The sequence below is a fragment of the Echiichthys vipera genome, assembly GCF_963691815.1.
Source record: "Echiichthys vipera genome assembly, chromosome: Y".
Lineage (NCBI taxonomy): Eukaryota > Metazoa > Chordata > Actinopteri > Perciformes > Trachinidae > Echiichthys > Echiichthys vipera.
In genome coordinates this window covers 15,635,927-15,651,712 of record NC_139849.1, presented here as the reverse complement: position 1 = coordinate 15,651,712, position 15,786 = coordinate 15,635,927, and positions in this window count along the sequence as shown.

The window sequence follows — 15,786 nt, the reverse complement described above, 5'->3', positions numbered from 1 at the left end:
TTGTCTTGTTTTTGTGGTGTTTCATCTGTTTTTAGTAGTTTCATCACGTTTTTGTGGACTCTTGCGTCTATTTTTAGTTGTTTCATCACGTTTTTGTGGCGTTTTCTTCTGTTTTTATTCGTTTTTGTGGTGTCTTGCGTTTGTTTTTAGTCGTTTCATCACGTTTTTGTGGTGTGTTTCGTCTGTTTTTAGTTGTTTTATCACGTTTTTGTGGAGTTTTGCGTCTGTTTTTAGGCGTTTTGTCACGTTTTTGTGGTGTTTTTGTCTGTTTTTAATCGTTTTGTCACGTTTTTGTGGTGTCTTGCATCTGTTTTTAGTCGTTATATCATATTTTTGTGGTGTTTTCATCTTTATTTAGTTGTTTCATAATGTTTTTGTGGAGTTTTGCGTCTGTTTTTAATCGGTTTGTCACGTTTTTGTGGTGTTTCATCTGTTTTTAGTCGTTTTGTCACGTTTTTGTGGTGTTTTCATCCGTTTTTAGTCTTTTTGTCAAGTTTTTGTGGTGCTTTTGTCTGTTTTTACTCGTTTCATCACGTTTTTGTGGAGTTCTTCATCTGTTTTTAGTCGTTTCATCATTTTAATGGTGTTTTGCGTTTGTTTTTAGTCGTTTCATCACCTTTTTGTGGTGTGTTTCTTCTGTTTATAGATGTTTTATCACGTTTTTGTGGTGTTTTCATCCGTTTTTAGTCGTTTTTTCAAGTTTTAGTGGTGTTTTCATTTGTTTTTTGTCATTTTGTCATGTTTCTGTGGAGTTTTACGTCTGTTTTTAGTCGTCTCATCTTATTTTTGTGGAGTTTTAAATCTGTTTTTAGTCGTTTTGTCATGTTCTTGTAGTGTTTTTGTCTGTTTTCAATCGTTTTGTTACGTTTTTGTGGTGTTTCATCTGTTTTTAGTCATTTCATCACGTTTTTTTGGTGTTTTCGTCTGTTTTAAGTCGTTTTTTCACGTTTTTGTGGTGTGTTTCGTCTGTTTTTAGTTGTTTTATCAAGTTTTGTGGTGTTTTCATCTGTCTTTAGTCGTTTCATCACGTTGTTATGGTGTTTCATCTGTTTTTATGCGTTTTGTCATGTTCTTGTGGTGTTTTTTTCTGGTTTCGTCGTTTTGTCACGTTTTCTGTGGTGTTTCATCTGTTTTTAGTCGTTTTGTTATGTTTTGTGGAGTTTTGCGTCTGTTTTTAGTCGTTTTGTTATGTTTTTGTGGTGTGTTTCGTCTGTTTTAAGTCGTTTCATCAAGTTTTTGCGGTGTTTTGCGTCTGTTTTTAGTCATTTCATCACGTTGTTATGGTGTTTTCGTCTGTTTTTAGTAGTTTTGTCATGTTTTTTGGTGTTTCATCTGTTTTTAGTCCATTTATCACGTTTTTGTGGTGTTTTTGTCTGTTTTTACTCGTTTTATCACGTTTTTGTGGTGTTTTTGTATGTTTTTACTCGTTTCATCACGTTTTTGTGAAGTTCTTCATCTGTTTTTAGTCGTTTCATCATTTTTTTTGGTGTTTTGCTTTTGTTTTTAGTCGTTTCATCACCTTTTTGTGGTGTGTTTCTTCTGTTTATAGATGTTTTATCACGTTTTTGTGGTGTTTTCATCCGTTTTTAGTCGTTTCATCACGTAGTTATGGTGTTTCATCTGTTTTTATTCGTTTTGTCATGTTCTTGTGGTGTTTTTTTCTGGTTTCGTCGTTTTGTCACGTTTTCTGTGGTGTTTTAAATCTGTTTTTCATCATCAGGTTTTTGTGGACTCTTGCGTCTATTTTTAGTTGTTTCATCACGTTTTTGTCGCCTTTTCTTCTGTTTTTATTCGTTTTTGTGGTGTCTTGCGTTTGTTTTTAGTCGTTTCATCACGTTTTTGTGGAGTTTTGCGTCTGATTTTAGTCATTTAGTCATCTTTTTGTGGTGTTTCATCTGTTTTTAGTCCTTTCATCACGTTTTTGTGGTGTTTTTGTCTGTTTTTACTCGTTTCATCACGTTTTTGTGGAGTTCTGCATCTGTTTTTAGTCGTTTCATCATTTTTTTTGGTGTTTTGCGTTTGTTTTTAGTCGTTTCATCACCTTTTTGTGGTGTGTTTCTTCTGTTTATAGATGTTTTATCACGTTTTTGTGGTGTTTTCATCCGTTTTTAGTCGTTTTTGTCACGTTTTAGTGGAGTTTTAAGTCTGTTTTTAGTCGTTTTGTCATGTTCTTGTGGTGTTTTTGTCTGTTTTCAAACGTTTTGTCACGTTTTTGTGGTGTTTCATCTGTTTTTAGTCATTTCATAATGTTTTTGTGGAGTTTTGCGTCTGTTTTTAGTCGTTTCATCATTGTTTTTGTGTTGTGTTTCTTCTTTTTATAGTTGTTTTATCACGTTTTTGTGGTGTTTTCATCCGTTTTTAGTCGTTTTTTCACGTTTTTGTGGTGTTTCATCTGTTTTTAGTCGTTTCATAATGTTTTTGTGGAGTTTTGTGTCTGTTTTTAGTCGTTTTGTCTTGTTTTTGTGGTGTTTCATCTGTTTTTAGTAGTTTCATCACGTTTTTGTGGTGTTTTCATCTTTTTTTAGTTGTTTCATAATGTTTTTGTGGAGTTTTGCGTCTGTTTTTAATCGGTTTGTCACGTTTTTGTGGTGTTTCATCAGTTTTTAGTCGTTTTGTCACGTTTTTGTGGTGTTTTCATCCGTTTTTATATCTTTTTGTCAAGTTTTTGTGGTGTTTCATCTGTTTTTAGTCGTTTCATCACGTTTTTTTGGTATTTTCGTCTGTCTTAAGTCGTTTCATCAAGTTTTTGCGGTGTTTTGCGTCTGTTTTTAGTCATTTCATCACGTTGTTATGGTGTTTTCGTCTGTTTTTAGTAGTTTTGTCATGTTTTTTGGTGTTTCATCTGTTTTTAGTCCATTCATCACGTTTTTGTGGTGTTTTTGTCTGTTTTTACTCGTTTCATCACGTTTTTGTGGAGTTCTTCATCTGTTTTTAGTCGTTTCATCATTTTTTTTGGTGTTTTGCGTTTGTTTTTAGTCGTTTCATCACCTTTTTGTGATGTGTTTCTTCTGTTTATAGATGTTTTATCACGTTTTTGTGGTGTTTACATCCGTTTTTTAGTCGTTTTTTCACGTTTTAGTGGTGTTTTCATTTGTTTTTTGTCATTTTGTCATGTTTCTGTGGAGTTTTACGTCTGTTTTTAGTCGTCTCATCTTATTTTTGTGGAGTTTTAAATCTGTTTTTAGTCGTTTTGTCATGTTCTTGTGGTATTTCATCTGTTTTTAGTCGTTTCATAATGTTTTTGTGGAGTTTTGTCTTGTTTTTGTGGCGTTTCATCTGTTTTTAGTAGTTTCATCACGTTTTTGTGGACTCTTGCGTCTATTTTTAGTTGTTTCATCACGTTTTTGTGGCGTTTTCTTCTGTTTTTATTCGTTTTTGTGGTGTCTTGCGTTTGTTTTTAGTCGTTTCATCACGTTTTTGTGGTGTGTTTCGTCTTTTTTTAGTTGTTTTATCACGTTTTTGTGGAGTTTTGCGGCTGTTTTTAGGCGTTTTGTCATGTTCTTGTGGTGTTTTTGTCTGTTTTTAATCGTTAGGTCATGTTTTTTTGGTATTTTCATCTGTTTTTAGTCGTTTTTTTCACGTATTTGTGAAGCTTTGCGTCTGTTTTTAGTCGTTTCATCACGTTTTTGTGGTGTTTTCATCTGTTTTGAGTCGTTTCATCACGTTTTTGTGGTGTTTTCGTCTGTTTTTAGTCGTTTTTTAACGTTTTTGTGGTGTCTTCGTCTGCTTTTAGTCGTTTGTCATGTTTTTGTGGTGTTTTCATCTGTTTTTAGGCTTTTCATCACGTTTTTGTGGTTTCTTGCGTCTGTTTTTAGTCGCTTCATCACGTTTTTGTGGTGTTTCGTCTGTTTTTAGTTGTTTTATCAAGTTTCGTGCTGTTTTCATCAGTCTTTAGTCGTTTTATCACGTTTTTGTGGAGTTTTACGTCTGTTTTTAGTCGTTTTGTCATGTTTTTGTAGAGCTTGGCGTCTGTTTTTAATCGTTTTGTCATGTTCTTGTTGTGTTTTTGTCTGTTTTTAATCATTTTGTCACGTTTTTGTGGTGTCTTGCATCTGTTTTTAGTCGATTTATCATATTTTTGTGGTGTTTTCATCTTTTTTTAGTTGTTTCATAATGTTTTTGTGGAGTTTTGCGTCTGTTTTTAATCGGTTTGTCACGTTTTTGTGGTGTCTTGCATCTGTTTTTAGTCGTTTTATCATATTTTTGTGGTGTTTTCATCTTTTTTTAGTTGTTTCATAATGTTTTTGTGGAGTTTTGCGTCTGTTTTTAGTCGTTTTGTCACGTTTTTGTGGTGTTTTCATCCGTTTTTAGTCTTTTTGTCAAGTTTTTGTGGTGTTTTCATCCGTTTTTAGTCTTTTTGTCAAGTTTTTGTGGTGTTTCATCTGTTTTTAGTCGTTTCATCACGTTTTTTTGGTGTTTTCGTCTGTTTTAAGTCGTTTTTTCACGTTTTTGTGGTGTGTTTCGTCTGTTTTTAGTTGTTTTATCAAGTTTTGTGGTGTTTTCATCTGTCTTTAGTCGTTTCATCACGTTGTAATGGTGTTTCATCTGTTTTTAGTCGTTTTGTCATGTTCTTGTGGTGTTTTTGTCTGATTTCGTCGTTTTGTCACGTTTTCTGTGGTGTTTCATCTGTTTTTAGTCGTTTCATAATGTTTTGTGGAGTTTTGCGTCTGTTTTTAGTCGTTTTGTTATGTTTTTGTGGTGTGTTTCGTCTGTTTTAAGTCGTTTCAACAAGTTTTTGCGGTGTTTTGCGTCTGTTTTTAGTCATTTCATCACGTTGTTATGGTGTTTTCGTCTGTTTTTAGTAGTTTTGTCATGTTTTTTGGTGTTTCATCTGTTTTTAGTCCATTCATCACGTTTTTGTGGTGTTTTTGTCTGTTTTTACTCGTTTCATCACGTTTTTGTGGAGTTCTTCATCTGTTTTTAGTCGTTTCATCACCTTTTTGTGGTATGTTTCTTCTGTTTATAGATGTTTTATCACGTTTTTGTGGTGTTTTCATCCGTTTTTAGTCGTTTTTGTCACGTTTTAGTGGAGTTTTAAGTCTGTTTTTAGTCGTTTTGTCATGTTCTTGTGGTGTTTTTATCTGTTTTCAATCGTTTTGTCACGTTTTTGTGGTGTTTCATCTGTTTTTAGTCATTTCATAATGTTTTTGTAGAGTTTTGCGTCTGTTTTTAGTTGTTTCATCATTTTTTTGTGTTGTGTTTCTTCTGTTTATAGTTGTTTTATCACGTTTTTGTGGTGTTTTCATCCTTTTTAATCGTTTTTTTTCACGTTTTAGTGGTGTTTTCATTTGTTTTTAGTCATTTTGTCATGTTTCTGTGGAGTTTTACGTCTGTTTTTAGTCGTCTCATCTTGTTTTTGTGGTGTCTTTGTCTGTTTTCAATCATTTTGTCACGTTTTTGTGGTGTTTTATCTGTTTTTAGTCGTTTCATAATGTTTTTGTGGAGTTTTGTGTCTGTTTTTAGTCGTTTTGTCTTGTTTTTGTGGTGTTTCATCTGTTTTTAGTAGTTTCATCACGTTTTTGTGGACTCTTGCGTTTGTTTTTAGTCGTTTCATCACGTTTTTGTGGTGTGTTTCGTCTGTTTTTAGTTGTTTTATCACGTTTTTTTGGAGTTTTGCGTCTGTTTTTAGGCGTTTTGTCATGTTTTTGTGTTGTTTCATCCGTTTTTAGTCGTTTCATCATGTTTTTTTGGTGTTTTCGTCTGTTTTAAGTAGTTTTTTCACGTTTTTGTGGTGTGTTTCGTCTGTTTTTAGTTGTTTTATCAAGTTTTGTGGTGTTTTCATCTGTCTTTAGTCGTTTCATCACGTTGTTATGGTGTTTCATCTGTTTTTAGTAGTATTGTCATGTTCTTGTGGTGTTTTTGTCTGTTTTTACTCGTTTCATCACATTTTTGTGGAGTTCTGCATCTGTTTTTAGTTGTTTCATCATTTTTTTTGGTGTTTTGCGTTTGTTTTTAGTCGTTTCATCACCTTTTTGTGGTGTGTATCTTCTGTTTATAGATGTTTTATAACGTTTTTTGGGTGTTTTCATCCGTTTTTAGTCGTTTTTGTCACGTTTTAGTGGACTCTTGCGTCTATTTTTAGTCGTTTTTTTCACGTTATAGTGGTGTTTTCATTTGTTTATTAGTCATTTTGTCATGTTTTTGTGGAGTTTTACGTCTGTTTTTAGTCGTTTCGTAATGTTCTTGTGGTGTTTTTGTCTGTTTTCAATCGTTTTATCACATTTTTGTGGTGTTTTCATCCGTTTTTAGTCGTTTTTTTCACGTTTTAGTGGTGTTTTCATTTGTTTTTAGTCATTTTGTCATGTTTCTGTGGAGTTTTACTCCACAGAAACATTTTATCAGAAACAATTATCAGACTATTGATTATAGATGTTCTTGCATTTCCAGGCAATTCTCTGTTTGAGCGGTACCGTTTCATATCACAGCAGATATTCTGTGTTGCGCTGCGGTTTTTTGCAAACGGGAGTTTTTGTATACAACGTATAAAAGTCATTCAGTAGGCCTACAATAGAAGTTATATTAGGTGGTGAATATTTACACTACCATGGCGTGTCATTTTGATAACGATCCCGTGAATGAAGGTGACGCATTTCGCAAAGAGAATTAAATATTGGTCGGGAGATGATTATCAGACCGCGCATAGACGTCCTTAATATACTGCTGCCATAATTACAAAATGAATGAAATGGATCTTTTGAGCAAGTTGAATGTATTTGACTCAGCGTTTCTAAATATAATTCCAGCTTTTCTTGCAATTCATAGGTTCGAAAGTGTGTGCTTTTAATTGGGTTACCGGTATATAAACTACTCCTATATTGCCTTCTGATCCAGAATATCGCCCATAATGCGAGGGGGCTGAATACGGCACAACACCGTTTCATGTCACAGTCCATCTCATCCCTCCTTACATTTCCAACATTAACAACCAGACATGCTTTCATATCACAGCAGATATTGTGTGTTGCGCTGCGTTTTTTTTTGCAAATGGGAGTTTTTTATACAACATTGATATGTTGTATAAAAAACAGCCACTTACGGTAATATTTACTTTACGATGTAAAACCTGCTCAAAATGAGGCGTCACCATGAGACTGTGCTGAGATTTTACCTGTTTGAAAAATGTTTTTATGTTTCATCTTAAGCTGCGCTTCTCCCCCGCGGGGTTGCACTTAAATGAAATAAATTAATAGGCTCCCACTCAAGCAGTTCCCCCTGTGATATTACTGTGATTGCAACTGGACTACATTTAAACTTATGCACTGACCCGAGCCGCACCGTCTCCCTCTCTTTTGCTGCTGCAGCGGTGTAAACCTGCTCAAACTCACCGTATGAGCGCATTAATATTTCCATTTCCAGTTGTAGCGTAGCCCTTCGCTTCCCCGTTGCCATGGTGACTCGTCGAATCAGGGCTCCATTGATGCTGTCTTTTTTTACTTGTGGTGCACGCGCTTAACTCCAGGTCAAACTACTCTGAGTTGATCAACCTAACGCAAATCTGCTGTTCTGGAACCGAAAACTCAGAGTTTCCTATCTCAGAGTAGATCAACTCAGAGTTCCGGGTTAGACTCAGAGTTTTTTGAACCTGCTTTGTGAAACAGGCCCCAGGTCTGTTTTTAGTCGTTTCATCACATTTTTGTGGAGTTTTGCGTCTGTTTTTAGTCGTTTCATCACGTTTTTGTGGTGTTTTCTTCTATTTTCAGTCGTTTTGTCACGCTTTAGTGGTATTTTCATCAGTTTTTTGTTGTTTTCTCATTTTTATGTGGAGTTTTGTATCTGTTTATAGTCGTTTTGTCATGTTTTATGGAGCTTTGCGTCTGTTTTGAGTTGTTTCATCACGTTTTTGTGGTGTTTTCATCTGTTTTAAGTCGGTTCATCACGTTTTTTTGGTGTTTTCATCTGTTTTTAGTCATTTTTGTGGTGTCTTGCGTCTGTTTTTAGTCGTTTCATCACACTTTTGTGGTGTGTTTCGTCTGTTTTTAGTTGTCTTATCACGTTTTGTGGTGTTTTCATCTGTTTTTAGTTGTTTCATCACGTTTTTGTGGTGTTTTCATCCGTTTTTAATCATTTCATCATGTTTTTGTGGAGTTTTGCGTCTGTTTAAAGTCGTTTCATAACATATTTGTGGTGTTTTCGTCTGTTTTTAGTCGTTTCACCACGTTTTTTTGGTGTTTTCGGCTGTTTTTACTCGTTTCATCACGTTTTTGTGGAGTTCTGCATCTGTTTTTAGTCTGTTTTTAGTAGTTTTGTCATGTTTTTTGGTGTTTCATCTGTTTAATGTCGTTTTGTCACGTTTTTGTGGAGCTTTGCGTCTGTTTTTGGTTGTTTCATCACGTTTTTGTGGTGTTTTCATCTGTTTTTAGTCGTTTTTGTGGTGTCTTGCGTCTGTTTTTAGTCAGTTCATCAACCTCTTGTGGTGTGTTACGTCTGTTTATAGTTGTTTTAACACGTTTTTTCTGGTGTTTTTATCCGTTTTTAGTTGTTTTTGTTACGTTTTTCTGGTGTTTTCATCCGTTTTTAATCATTTCATCATGTTTTTGTGGTGTTTTTGTCCCTATTTAGTCGTTTTGTCATGTTTTTGTGGAGTCTTGGTCTGTTTTTAGTCGTTTCATCACATTTTTGTGGAGTTTTGCGTCTGTTTTTAGTCGTTTCATCACGTTTTTGTGGTGTTTTCTTCTATTTTCAGTCGTTTTGTCACGCTTTAGTGGTATTTTCATCAGTTTTTTGTTGTTTTCTCATTTTTATGTGGAGTTTTGTGTCTGTTTTTAGTCGTTTCATCACATTTTTGTGGAGTTTTGTATCTGTTTATAGTCATTTTGTCATGTTTTATGGAGCTTTGCGTCTGTTTTGAGTTGTTTCATCACGTTTTGTGGTGTTTTCATCTGTTTTTAGTTGTTTCATCACGTTTTTGTGGTGTTTTCATCCGTTTTTAATCATTTCATCATGTTTTTGTGGAGTTTTGCGTCTGTTTAAAGTCGTTTCATAACATATTTGTGGTGTTTTCGTCTGTTTTTAGTCGTTTCACCACGTTTTTTTTGTGTTTTCGGCTGTTTTTACTCGTTTCATCACGTTTTTGTGGAGTTCTGCATCTGTTTTTAGTCGTTTCATCTTTTTTTTTTGTGTTTTGCGTTTGTTTTTTGTCGTTTCATCACGTTTTGTGGTGTTTTCATCTGTTTTTAGTCGTTTTTGTGGTGTCTTGCGTCTGTTTTTAGTCGTTTCATTACCTTTTTGTGGTATGTTTATTCTGTTTATAGTTGTTTTATCATGTTTTTGTGGTGTTTTCATCCGTTTTTAATCGTTTTTGTCACGTTTTAGTGGTGTTTTCATTTGTTTTTAGTCATTTTGTCATGTTTCTGTGGAATTTTACGTCTGTTTTTAGTCGTCTCATCATGATTTTGGCGAGTTTTAAGTCTGTATTTAGTCGTTTTGTCATGTTCTTGTGGTGTTTTTGTCTGTTTTTAATCATTTTGTAACGTTTTTTTGGTATTTTCGTCTGTTTTTAGTCGCTTCATCACGTTATTGTGGTGTCTCGCGTCTGTTTTTAGTCTTTTGTTCACGTTTTTGTGGTGTCTCGCGTCTGTTTTTAGTCTTTTTTTCACGTTTTTGTGGTGTCTCGCGTCTGTTTTTAGTCTTTTTTTCACGTTTTTGTGGTGTCTTGTGTCTGTTTTTAGTCGTTTCATCACGTTTTTGTGGTGTTTTCTTCTGTTTTTAGTTGTTTTTGTGGTATCTTGCGTCTGTTTTTAGTCGTTTCATCACGTTTTTGTGGTGTTTTCTTCTGCTTTTAGTCGTTTCGTCATATTTTTGTGGTGTTTTCATCTTTTTTGAGTCGTTTCATCACGTTTTTGTGGTGTTTTCGTCTGTTTTTAGTCGTTTTTTAACGTTTTTGTGGTGTCTTCGTCTGCTTTTAGTCGTTTGTCATGTTTTTGTGGTGTTTTCATCTGTTTTTAGGCTTTTCATCACGTTTTTGTGGTTTCTTGCGTCTGTTTTTAGTCGCTTCATCACGTTTTTGTGGTGTTTCATCTGTTTTTAGTTGTTTTATCAAGTTTCGTGCTGTTTTCATCAGTCTTTAGTCGTTTTATCACGTTTTTGTGGAGTTTTACGTCTGTTTTTAGTCGTTTTGTCATGTTTTTGTAGAGCTTGGCGTCTGTTTTTAATCGTTTTGTCATGTTCTTGTGGAGTTTTTGTCTGTTTTTAATCTTTTGTCACGTTTTTGTGGTGTCTTGCATCTGTTTTTAGTCGTTTTATCATATTTTTGTGGTGTTTTCATCCTTTTTTAGTTGTTTCATAATGTTTTTGTGGAGTTTTGCGTCTGTTTTTAATCGGTTTGTCACGTTTTTGTGGTGTTTCATCAGTTTTTAGTCGTTTTGTCACGTTTTTGTGGTGTTTTCATCTGTTTTTAGTCTTTTTGTCAAGTTTTTGTGGTGTTTCATCTGTTTTAAGTCGTTTCATCACGTTTTTTTGGTGTTTTCGTCTGTTTTAAGTCGTTTTTTCACGTTTTTGTGGTGAGTTTCGTCTGTTTTTAGTTGTTTTATCAAGTTTTGTGGTGTTTTCATCTGTCTTTAGTCGTTTCATCACGTTGTTATGGTGTTACATCTGTTTTTATTCGTTTTGTCATGTTCTTGTGGTGTTTTTTTCTGGTTTCGTCGTTTTGTCACGTTTTCTGTGGTGTTTCATCTGTTTTTAGTCGTTTTGTTATGTTTTGTGGAGTTTTGCGTCTGTTTTTAGTCGTTTTGTTATGTTTTTGTGGTGTGTTTCGTCTGTTTTAAGTCGTTTCATCAAGTTTTTGCGGTGTTTTGCGTCTGTTTTTAGTCATTTCATCACGTTGTTATGGTGTTTTCGTCTGTTTTTAGTAGTTTTGTCATGTTTTTTGGTGTTTCATCTGTTTTTAGTCCATTTATCACGTTTTTGTGGTGTTTTTGTCTGTTTTTACTCGTTTTATCACGTTTTTGTGGTGTTTTTGTATGTTTTTACTCGTTTCATCACGTTTTTGTGAAGTTCTTCATCTGTTTTTAGTCGTTTCATCATTTTTTTTGGTGTTTTGCTTTTGTTTTTAGTCGTTTCATCACCTTTTTGTGGTGTGTTTCTTCTGTTTATAGATGTTTTATCACGTTTTTGTGGTGTTTTCATCCGTTTTTAGTCGTTTTTGTCACGTTTTAGTGGAGTTTTAAGTCTGTTTTTAGTCGTTTTGTCATGTTCTTGTGGTGTTTTTGTCTGTTTTCAATCGTTTTGTCACGTTTTTGTGGTGTTTCATCTGTTTTTAGTCATTTCATAATGTTTTTGTGGAGTTTTGCGTCTGTTTTTAGTTGTTTCATCATTTTTTTTGTGTTGTGTTTCTTCTGTTTATAGTTGTTTTATCACGTTTTTGTGGTGTTTTCATCCTTTTTAATCGTTTTTTTTCACGTTTTAGTGGTGTTTTCATTTGTTTTTAGTCATTTTGTCATGTTTCTGTGGAGTTTTACGTCTGTTTTTAGTCGTCTCATCTTGTTTTTGTGGTGTCTTTGTCTGTTTTCAATCGTTTTGTCACGTTTTTGTGGTGTTTCATCTGTTTTTAGTCGTTTCATAATGTTTTTGTGGAGTTTTGTGTCTGTTTTTAGTCGTTTTGTCTTGTTTTTGTGGTGTTTCATCTGTTTTTAGTAGTTTCATCACGTTTTTGTGGACTCTTGCGTCTATTTTTAGTTGTTTCATCACGTTTTTGTGGCGTTTTCTTCTGTTTTATCACGTTTTTGTGGAGTTTTGCGTCTGTTTTTAGGCGTTTTGTCACGTTTTTGTGGTGTGTTTCGTCTGTTTTTAATCGTTTTGTCACGTTTTTGTGGTGTCTTGCATCTGTTTTTAGTCGTTATATCATATTTTTGTGGTGTTTTCATCTTTTTTTAGTTGTTTCATAATGTTTTTGTGGAGTTTTGCGTCTGTTTTTAATCGGTTTGTCACGTTTTTGTGGTGTTTCATCTGTTTTTAATCGTTTTGTCACGTTTTTGTGGTGTTTTCATCCGTTTTTAGTCTTTTTGTCAAGTTTTTGTGGTGCTTTTGTCTGTTTTTACTCGTTTCATCACGTTTTTGTGGAGTTCTTCATCTGTTTTTAGTCGTTTCATCATTTTAATGGTGTTTTGCGTTTGTTTTTAGTCGTTTCATCACCTTTTTGTGGTGTGTTTCTTCTGTTTATAGATGTTTTATCACGTTTTTGTGGTGTTTTCATCCGTTTTTAGTCGTTTCATAATGTTTTTGTGGAGTTTTGTGTCTGTTTTTAGTCGTTTTGTCTTGTTTTTGTGGTGTTTCATCTGTTTTTAGTAGTTTCATCACGTTTTTGTGGACTCTTGCGTCTATTTTTAGTTGTTTCATCACGTTTTTGTGGCGTTTTCTTCTGTTTTTCTTCGTTTTTGTGGTGTCTTGCGTTTGTTTTTAGTCGTTTCATCACGTTTTTGTGGTGTGTTTCGTCTGTTTTTAGTTGTTTTATCACGTTTTTGTGGAGTTTTGCGTCTGTTTTTAGGCGTTTTGTCACGTTTTTGTGGTGTTTTTGTCTGTTTTTAATCGTTTTGTCACGTTTTTGTGGTGTCTTGCATCTGTTTTTAGTCGTTATATCATATTTTTGTGGTGTTTTCATCTTTTTTTAGTTGTTTCATAATGTTTTTGTGGAGTTTTGCGTCTGTTTTTAATCGGTTTGTCACGTTTTTGTGGTGTTTCATCTGTTTTTAATCGTTTTGTCACGTTTTTGTGGTGTTTTCATCCGTTTTTAGTCTTTTTGTCAAGTTTTTGTGGTGCTTTTGTCTGTTTTTACTCGTTTCATCACGTTTTTGTGGAGTTCTTCATCTGTTTTTAGTCGTTTCATCATTTTAATGGTGTTTTGCGTTTGTTTTTAGTCGTTTCATCACCTTTTTGTGGTGTGTTTCTTCTGTTTATAGATGTTTTATCACGTTTTTGTGGTGTTTTCATCCGTTTTTAGTCATTTTTTCAAGTTTTAGTGGTGTTTTCATTTGTTTTTTGTCATTTTGTCATGTTTCTGTGGAGTTTTACGTCTGTTTTTAGTCGTCTCATCTTATTTTTGTGGAGTTTTAAATCTGTTTTTAGTCATTTCATAATGTTTTTGTGGAGTTTTGCGTCTGTTTTTAGTTGTTTCATCATTTTTTTTGTGTTGTGTTTCTTCTGTTTATAGTTGTTTTATCACGTTTTTGTGGTGTTTTCATCCTTTTTAATCGTTTTTTTTCACGTTTTAGTGGTGTTTTCATTTGTTTTTAGTCATTTTGTCATGTTTCTGTGGAGTTTTACGTCTGTTTTTAGTCGTCTCATCTTGTTTTTGTGGTGTCTTTGTCTGTTTTCAATCGTTTTGTCACGTTTTTGTGGTGTTTCATCTGTTTTTAGTCGTTTCATAATGTTTTTGTGGAGTTTTGTGTCTGTTTTTAGTCGTTTTGTCTTGTTTTTGTGGTGTTTCATCTGTTTTTAGTAGTTTCATCACGTTTTTGTGGACTCTTGCGTCTATTTTTAGTTGTTTCATCACGTTTTTGTGGCGTTTTCTTCTGTTTTTATTCGTTTTTGTGGTGTCTTGCGTTTGTTTTTAGTCGTTTCATCACGTTTTTGTGGTGTGTTTCGTCTGTTTTTAGTTGTTTTATCACGTTTTTGTGGAGTTTTGCGTCTGTTTTTAGGCGTTTTGTCATGTTTTTGTGGTGTTTTTGTCTGTTTTTAATCGTTTTGTCACGTTTTTGTGGTGTCTTGCATCTGTTTTTAGTCGTTATATCATATTTTTGTGGTGTTTTCATCTTTTTTTAGTTGTTTCATAATGTTTTTGTGGAGTTTTGCGTCTGTTTTTAATCGGTTTGTCACGTTTTTGTGGTGTTTCATCTGTTTTTAGTCGTTTTGTCACGTTTTTGTGGTGTTTTCATCCGTTTTTAGTCTTTTTGTCAAGTTTTTGTGGTGCTTTTGTCTGTTTTTACTCGTTTCATCACGTTTTTGTGGAGTTCTTCATCTGTTTTTAGTCGTTTCATCATTTTAATGGTGTTTTGCCTTTGTTTTTAGTCGTTTCATCACCTTTTTGTGGTGTGTTTCTTCTGTTTATAGATGTTTTATCACGTTTTTGTGGTGTTTTCATCCGTTTTTAGTCGTTTTTTCAAGTTTTAGTGGTGTTTTCATTTGTTTTTTGTCATTTTGTCATGTTTCTGTGGAGTTTTACGTCTGTTTTTAGTCGTCTCATCTTATTTTTGTGGAGTTTTAAATCTGTTTTTAGTCGTTTTGTCATGTTCTTGTGGTGTTTTTGTCTGTTTTCAAACGTTTTGTCACGTTTTTGTGGTGTTTCATCTGTTTTTAGTCATTTCATAATGTTTTTGTGGAGTTTTGCGTCTGTTTTTAGTCGTTTCATCATTGTTTTTGTGTTGTGTTTCTTCTTTTTATAGTTGTTTTATCACGTTTTTGTGGTGTTTTCATCCGTTTTTAGTCGTTTTTTCACGTTTTTGTGGTGTTTCATCTGTTTTTAGTCGTTTCATAATGTTTTTGTGGAGTTTTGTGTCTGTTTTTAGTCGTTTTGTCTTGTTTTTGTGGTGTTTCATCTGTTTTTAGTAGTTTCATCACGTTTTTGTGGTGTTTTCATCTTTTTTTAGTTGTTTCATAATGTTTTTGTGGAGTTTTGCGTCTGTTTTTAATCGGTTTGTCACGTTTTTGTGGTGTTTCATCTGTTTTTAGTCGTTTTGTCACGTTTTTGTGGTGTTTTCATCCGTTTTTATATCTTTTTGTCAAGTTTTTGTGGTGTTTCATCTGGTTTTAGTCGTTTCATCACGTTTTTTTGGTGTTTTCGTCTGTTTTAAGTCGTTTCATCAAGTTTTTGCGGTGTTTTGCGTCTGTTTTTAGTCATTTCATCACGTTGTTATGGTGTTTTCGTCTGTTTTTAGTAGTTTTGTCATGTTTTTTGGTGTTTCATCTGTTTTTAGTCCATTCATCACGTTTTTGTGGTGTTTTTGTCTGTTTTTACTCGTTTCATCACGTTTTTGTGGAGTTCTTCATCTGTTTTTAGTCGTTTCATCATTTTTTTGGTGTTTTGCGTTTGTTTTTAGTCGTTTCATCACCTTTTTGTGATGTGTTTCTTCTGTTTATAGATGTTTTATCACGTTTTTGTGGTGTTTTCATCCGTTTTTTAGTCGTTTTTTCACGTTTTAGTGGTGTTTTCATTTGTTTTTTGTCATTTTGTCATGTTTCTGTGGAGTTTTACGTCTGTTTTTAGTCGTCTCATCTTATTTTTGTGGAGTTTTAAATCAGTTTTTAGTCGTTTTGTCATGTTCTTGTGGTGTTTCATCTGTTTTTAGTCGTTTCATAATGTTTTTGTGGAGTTTTGTCTTGTTTTTGTGGCGTTTCATCTGTTTTTAGTAGTTTCATCACGTTTTTGTGGACTCTTGCGTCTATTTTTAGTTGTTTCATCACGTTTTTGTGGCGTTTTCTTCTGTTTTTATTCGTTTTTGTGGTGTCTTGCGTTTGTTTTTAGTCGTTTCATCACGTTTTTGTGGTGTGTTTCGTCTTTTTTTAGTTGTTTTATCACGTTTTTGTGGAGTTTTGCGGCTGTTTTTAGGCGTTTTGTCATGTTCTTGTGGTGTTTTTGTCTGTTTTTAATCGTTAGGTCATGTTTTTTTGGTATTTTCATCTGTTTTTAGTCGTTTTTTTCACGTATTTGTGAAGCTTTGCGTCTGTTTTTAGTCGTTTCATCACGTTTTTGTGGTGTTTTCATCTGTTTTGAGTCGTTTCATCACGTTTTTGTGGTGTTTTCGTCTGTTTTTAGTCGTTTTTTAACGTTTTTGTGGTGTCTTCGTCTGCTTTTAG